Consider the following 7822-nt stretch of genomic DNA (forward strand, 5'->3'; position numbering starts at 1 on the left):
ATAATACAAGTATAATATTATTATATTAATTGCCAATTCTCCATTTTGTTTCTAAAATTTATCACTCTTCTTTGCCAGTGCATTATTGCATAACATTTCGGTTGGGTGCTTAAGTGGCGGTGTCAACCACTTAAGTGGGAACGAAACAAGAACAATGTTAACTAATTAGAAACGGGCAGTCAGTCAAGCTTTGAAATTAGTCTAATAAGAAGAAAAGGGAGAGGTATACTGCAACCTGGTGCACTAAAATGTTGAAGACCAGCGGCAATGGGTATAATGTATGAAATATATTGATGGCAGAGAGAAACGCGTAACATTTAAAAAATTCTTACTTTTTTTCTGTTTAAGCCCTTACTTTCACTTTAGTTCTATGGACCGTTCGCTGCCCAAAAGTGTCAGTTACAAATTTATTTTTCACACCTCTCTTCTTTGTTGACATTCTCTGCGCAAAAAGTTTTTGTATTTTATTTATCAACGCGCTGCATTCAGGAATGCTGAGGTAGTAATATGCTGGGAGTACATATTTCTTACACTCTTGTAACATGTTGCTACAGAGTATAACAAAACGAGGTAGATATAGGGTTTTATATATCACAATGTTCAGGATGACTGGACGAGTTGAAATTTGGGTAACAGTGGCACCTTCCAAATTGAGGGACCGGTCAATCCAGGTGCATGCCCTTAAATCGTCGTCCTTAACATGTTTGCAGGGGTTGCCATCCAAAGAAGGGTCCCTTATCCGAGGCTGCTCTTTTTTCTTTTCATTGATAGCGATTATGTAATGGGTGCCAAACCCAGCGCATAACCTTGCTGAAGGCTGGTTCGCTTTCAAACGGATGTTTTTTTTTGGCTACCTAGAGAAAACTATTATTTGTAGTCACATATACGCATGGGTGGCTGCGAGGTGAAACTGTTGCTTTACAAAAGGTGTGAAAGAAAGGATCCTATTTAATGAAGGCACATTATTGGAAAAACATGAATTAAATGCCATTAGGTCACTATATATTCCTTTTGTGAAAATTTCTATCAAACCTCTGTATTCATTCGATTATTATCTTCTGTTTAAAAATATGTCTGTTATACACTTCTTTCCATACTAATATTTAATTTTGTGAACTATACTATGGATTTTAATTTAAATCCACCATCAATACATAAATACATTTTATTACGGCATTTATAATGAAATAATTGCTGTGAGAATTGCGGTTGAGCTTGGTTTATTGTTTACATGTCATTTGCTTAAGATTTTTTGCAATAAAAATTAGACTCACATCTGTGTTAAATACTTATTCAGATTAACTTTGTTTTGCATACTATTATTTGTAAATATTTGAATTGAAACTGTTTACAGGGTGTTCATTTCTTCATACGAGAGAAAATTTAGCTGATAAATAATCAAAATAAAATAAAAATGTTATAATAAATTAAGGGTGTGGTATCTATAAATGACGCAAAAAAAAAAAAAAGTTGCAAAAACTACCAATACAAGATGCAAATGGGTTTAAAATCCTTACTGATCTCTTGTATTTAAATTTGATAACTGGTTTTCTTTTTACCCCTTAAACATTAAAACTCTATACGGCCATAACTTTTTGCCTGCTAGCGCTGTTTGCTCTACTGTACTATTTGTATAAGTATAGGTGAAATTTGTGCGCCTTCTTTGAAGATGTTTAAGCATGAAAATAAAGTTGTGGTTATGTATATAAATAAGGATGCTTTCACATCAATGTTACTGAGAAAATTGTTGCCGATTTCAACTAAACGACTTTCTATTTCATATTTGTAGAACTACATATAACTTTGTAAAAAGAGCGTTGCAAGTGATTTCTTTGAACAATTATTAAAAATTGCTCAACTCACTGCATACATTGATATGAATTTTCGCTCAATTAAATTGCGTATACGCCATGGTGTTTTGTTGACTGCTTCACTGCTGGGTTCGTAGTAAACGTGAATGCGCTTTGACATTTTGTGGATTTTTTGATGCAGTTTGTATATTTTCAAGGTATTATATACATATTCATGTACTTTAAAAATTATGTGTTTGCTCTTTATTCCGAGAGGTGTTAAAGCAAAGTCGGTATTCTGAAATTTGGACAGAAAATTAATACAATAATTACTTTGAATAAAGCACAGATGAGGCACAGTATTTTTAAAATCTACTTTTTTAATTCTTGAAAAGTATTAACTAGAATATATACAATATGTATCTACTACTTTGACTGGACTAGAATTACTGGCTGTGCTTGTTGTTAGCTAAAGTTTAATTCTGCATATAAGATGCTAAAGGGATGCACGCTTTAAAGCTTGTCGAAAATGCAGGCGGAAAAGCGCATGTATTCAGTTTAACTAAAAGCATCAATTTTCATCTGTTTGTTAATAAATTGACTTTAAAGGAAACCTTCAGAAAAATATCGAATTGATATCATTCGAAGAAAAGTTTCCTTCCATTAAATTATAATAAAATTTAAGACACCGTTTTTCTTACTACACAAAGGAATAAAACACATCATAGTTGGTTATATAAGTGAAATTAAATTCGAGCGACAATTTACGAGACGCTGTCGGTTGTAAAGTTCTTAACACATAGTCATTTGTGAGTTCTAAACGGGCCAATGAAAGTTGTTGCACCCACTGATTTCAAGCCGTTACGTTGCGCTGAAGGAGAGAAAGACGATATTAAGTGCACTATGACTTTTATGCGTATAAACACACACATGTATATGTCTGCACATATTGTGTGGCTTGCGGTTAACCACTCTTATTAATGGCAGCAACTGTTGCCGCAAAGCACAGAGTTCCAGAGTTTACATTATGTCAACTGCGAAAGTCTAATACAATATTTTACTATATTGTCTATATGATTTTTGACAAATAAATGTCAGGGGTGTGATATCGCATGCTGTAGGACCTTACTTTACATCTAACTTTACAATTTTTTTAATATTTTCGTTTTAAATAATTAGTGGTAAGTCTCAATAACGCTTTCTACAAGTGTCTTAATAGGCAGGTAAATATGTATGCCTTTACTAAAAGGAGCTTAAGCTGACAAATACTGCAAATATTTGTAAGCTAACTAGTGAATTGCGGTTAGACTCGAGTATCGTGGTTATACAAACCAAGTCACATGATATTCCTACAGCTTCGTTAACTACGTTTTTCTTCTCTATAACGCGATTTTACTTCAACAAATGTTTATTGTGCGATAAAAAAATTATTTAGAGCCACTGCTAATTCAATGACCCTAAATTGAACGCAATTGTTTGCTATGCCTACAATTTTCTTGTTTGGTAAAGCCATTATTTCTGGAGAAGCCAAACGAGATATGCTCACACTTTAGATCGGCTGCAGAAACAATTGAAAACAGAAATAGAAATTCAATCATTGTGCAGCAATTCAGAACAGCGACAAACTTGGGTATTGTTTCGCCCACACGAACTCAGCAAACTGACCCTCGGACAAAACAACAATGGCGAAAGCAAGCAAAATATTTGGAACAAACATGTATAAATGTATGTGTACAGTCAATCATAAATACACGATTGTACATGTGGTTAATGTGATTAATTGTGGCGCCTAAAAGTAGGCAGATTGCAGCTTGCGTTTCATTGTTCTGATTATTTGCTCGTTTGTGAAACTTTCTTTAGTGTGCCCAGGAGAAGAACTGGAAACTTCATTGTCTTTGAGATCTTTTTTACTACAACAACAAAGTTATAGCTGGCGAGTTAGCTTATGAAGATGGTACTGTCGTTTCAACGAAAAAATTAAAAGAGTTTAGAGCAAAATTGAGTATTACTAGTAAAGGTTATAAACATCTTGGCTGTGAATTTAAGTATTTTAGATTTTTATCCCTTCTAAAATAATAGTTAGATACACAAAGAATATGAAAAGGAATCGTTACTAGACAGTGAAGCCTTTGGTCTTATAAGAAGACCTTTAGTGTTTCTGTTGAGCTGCCACTGTAATAAAACAAAATGGTTTATGCATTTCTAAGTCAAAGTCTAGCGACTAATACATACACAAAAGTAGTGCACGAATGCCAGCAAAATCTTTTGTCTATGTATTACCTGCTTAAGACAGGCAACATGCTGACGCTCCAGCTCAGGCCTTTATGCCTGCAAGCTTAAGAAGGCGTGCATTGCACAACGTCGCCGAGATATTCACGACGTTACTTTACAACTTCCATCAAATCGTGGTGTGGTTACAACCACAGCGGGAATATTTTAGCGCGTGCATTCTGATTCTTTGCATGTATAAGTGTCCTTTCGGTAGCGTCTGCACGCATTTTGCCTACAACAAAGCAACCACTTTACGGTAACAGATTGAACGCATGTTGCCAGTCATAGTATTACAATGTTGCCACATTCTTTTCCATTTTAATTATTCAGTAAAAGTATTTAAAAAATTTAACACTAAATTATGAAGATGCAAGGAATACAAGAAGCGCAACATAAACCCACCAATTTTATTTAGTTTCAAGTTTAAATTATGCAAAAAAAAGTGCGATTTCCTCCGAATTTCTTAGAAAAATTCGAATACAATACTTTCCTGATGAGCTACCCTGGGCTATTTTATTTCAATCATTAATATAAATTAAACCAATTGCTGCAACACTAAATTTTTGCAGGTTTTTATTATACTTTCTCAATGCTGTTAGTCTTGTTCACCTTGATTTCTTGACTTGACCCCTAAATGGAAACAAAAGAGTCCTTGAAAAAATGTTTTTGACTTGATTAAATGTAAACAACAAATAAATGTACCTGTTTTCCATATAAGCGGGAGAAGAGAGGGGGAAGTGAAGAATTCCCGATGCTCTCTGGACAGGTTGTATAAAAGTTAATATGATGAAAGGGTAATATTGGGCAGTCGCGTTTGATTAGAACTAAACAAAAAGTAGTCACCATAAAAATAAAAAAAAAATCACTGTTTATGAATATTAACGAGTTTACATAAGATTGATAATTTAATATTTAATTTGGTTACGAATGCCCGACATTATAGTTTTGCGCCTTTGTATGTGCTTTGCCTTACTTTTATTTCCTCCAACAGATGTTTCACTTCTCGAGTTCATGTACAGACATTAGAAAGAACTCACACAATCCCACGAACACACACATGTATGTATGCATCTTAAGAGGAACGCAATGTCAGCCTAATTTACATGCTAAATCTAAGGAAATACGTGATTACCCTCGACAGATATGTAAGCAATGGAGTCTATACTGAATATGCGTTTGAGTGTTCACATGGATGACTGGTGCTGCTGTCAAACTTGCACATCGCGATTTTAAAACGTAGCAAGACGCGAATACCAAAACAAAGATGTTTCTGCGCGTCGAATGTATAATCCTGTGCATATATGAACAGCTTACAGCTTTAGAGTGTTTTTACCTTGCACATAAGCATGCACATATTTAAGTATTGTGAAACTTTACATGTGCTATTAGCCAAGCAATTATAAGTTGATTGCCGAAAGCGTCGCTTTTAATCTTTAGCGTGTAATATTTATATGTTGAATACGTGATTAAAATGTGATTAAACTTTGGTTCAAAAGCCACACTCATGCAAAGTTTCCGATTAGTTTGTTAATATGTTTAAGTATATGAAAATTGTTTGTTCTTTTTCTAGAAAGAATGCCAATCGTAGTCTAATTAAGGTAATTATAGTAACGGAAATAGAACCAAAATGGTGAGAATTACTCAGTATGCTTCATATATACCTCATCAGATACAACAATTTTTAGTTTCAAAATTTTGCTTTAACTCATCACATCTCAGATCTCATCAGAAAGCGTCAAATCACATTACACTATCGTAACTAACAACAAAAGTCATATCGAAACCTTTCAATATGCATTAAAAACTATTCCAAATAACATTAAAAAAAATATATGTAGGAAATGTTTTAAATGTAATACATTTTATTTAAATTTTATTTAAATTGTACAAAGTTTTATTCTTAAATTTAAGTTTTAGATTTAAGTTATTAGATTAGATTTTATATAAGCGACTTGCTCGCRGCRCTGATCAAATTGAACTGTGTCGTTGTCATCTGTTCTTGTYCGTGYTAKGGTCCGTTTCATTAGTTTCGTCAAGTTCGGTCAATTTGTCAGGGAAGTAATAATTAGTATTTCTGTCCGCTTCTGTGTTCCCTTCCTACATTCGGCCCTCCTGACGCGTCATTCGACCCGAATGATGTCTCAGGTTCAATTGAAGGCGCCCACTTCTTCATATACTCGGCAATTGAAATGGTTTTATCGGACCCTTCATGATCACCTATTTTCTGTACCTCATATCTTCCGTGTGGCAAAACCTTATTAATTTTATACGGACCTAAAAACTTTGGCTTTAGTTTTAATCCCGGACCGAACTGTGTTCGCTTAATGGCTACTAGCTCGTTAATCCTGTACTTTGTTTCTTCTTTTCGATTTTTATTAAATGCTTTGCGGTTTTCTTCCTGTATTTTGCCAATRTYTTCCTTTGCTTTTTTACGTATGTCGTCTCTATTTTCATTTAACTCTTGTATGAATGTTTCTTCCAATAGCTCACTCAATCTAGGGTCACTACCTACTCGCATTTCAAGCCCTGTTAATRGCTTAAAAGGTGTATATTTAGTACTTCYTGGTGGAGTGTTGTTTATTGTTTGCTGAATACGCTCGACATGTTTGTACCACTGTCCTGGATTTTCTGAACATAGTTTCGACAACATGGGTATTATTATTTTGTGGATACGTTCTACTTGACCATTTCCGCGCGGAACACCCGTAGCAATCAGGAGGTGTTGAATACCTTCCTTCTCGCAATATTCCTTAAAACTATTTGAGGTGAAGGCAGTACCTCGATCCGATATAATTCGTCTGGGATTAYCAAATACTGAAGCTTGTTGTTTCAGTTTATTTATAACTAAATCTGATGCAGTAGTTCTGGTTGGATAAAGCCAAACAAATTTTGAGAAAGCGTCTACTACAACGAATAGATAGGCGTAGTACTTAGCGGTATGTTCCATCGGGCCTAAATGATCTACATGGTAAGTGCATAAAGGTCTATCTTCCTTTTCTATATGTGACAGAAACCCTTCCTTTTTTCCACCTTTGTTTTCTYCAATTATACATTCTACAYATCCTCGGACARCATTACTTACTTTGGAATTTAGTTGAGGAATATAAAAAGATTTTTCAACGACTTYTTTKGTTTTGTTAATAGAAAAATGTCCCTGTCTATGCGCCATCTTGATTATTTCATCTTCCATAGTATATGGAACAACTATAAGTTCCTTAATGGGATCTTTGCGAAGGATGCCATGCTCAAGATAAAAATCTTCGAAATTGCTTTTCTCCAAAGCTGTACATACCGCCTTTATGAAGTGATCACCCTGTTGAGCTTGTTTCAACCGATGCACAACTGTGTCTTCTAAAATCAAACATGATATCCTACTTAAAGCATCTACGTGTTTCATTTKCGATCCATTCCGATGTTCTATCTGATAGTCATAATCTTGAAGGAACATGACCCATCGAGATACCCTTATCGGAACTTCTCGCTTTTTCATTGTCATTGTAAAAGCATTACAATCTGTGATAATTTTAAATTTTATTCCCAAAAGGTAAACTCGCCATTTTTTAAGTGCTTCTACTATTGCTAAGACTTCATGCTCATATGAATGATATTTTTCTTCGGACGGCTTACACTTCCTACTCATATACTGAACAGGATGATATTCCTGGTCATCCACGTCTTTCTGCATTAATACAGCTCCATACCCATACATACAAGCATCCGCGTGGACTTCAGTAATTGCTTTAGGATTAAATAACTTCAAA

This window comes from Bactrocera latifrons, unplaced genomic scaffold (genome assembly GCF_001853355.1).
Source record: "Bactrocera latifrons isolate USDA-ARS-PBARC rearing strain unplaced genomic scaffold, ASM185335v1 scaffold_439, whole genome shotgun sequence".
NCBI lineage: Eukaryota > Metazoa > Arthropoda > Insecta > Diptera > Tephritidae > Bactrocera > Bactrocera latifrons.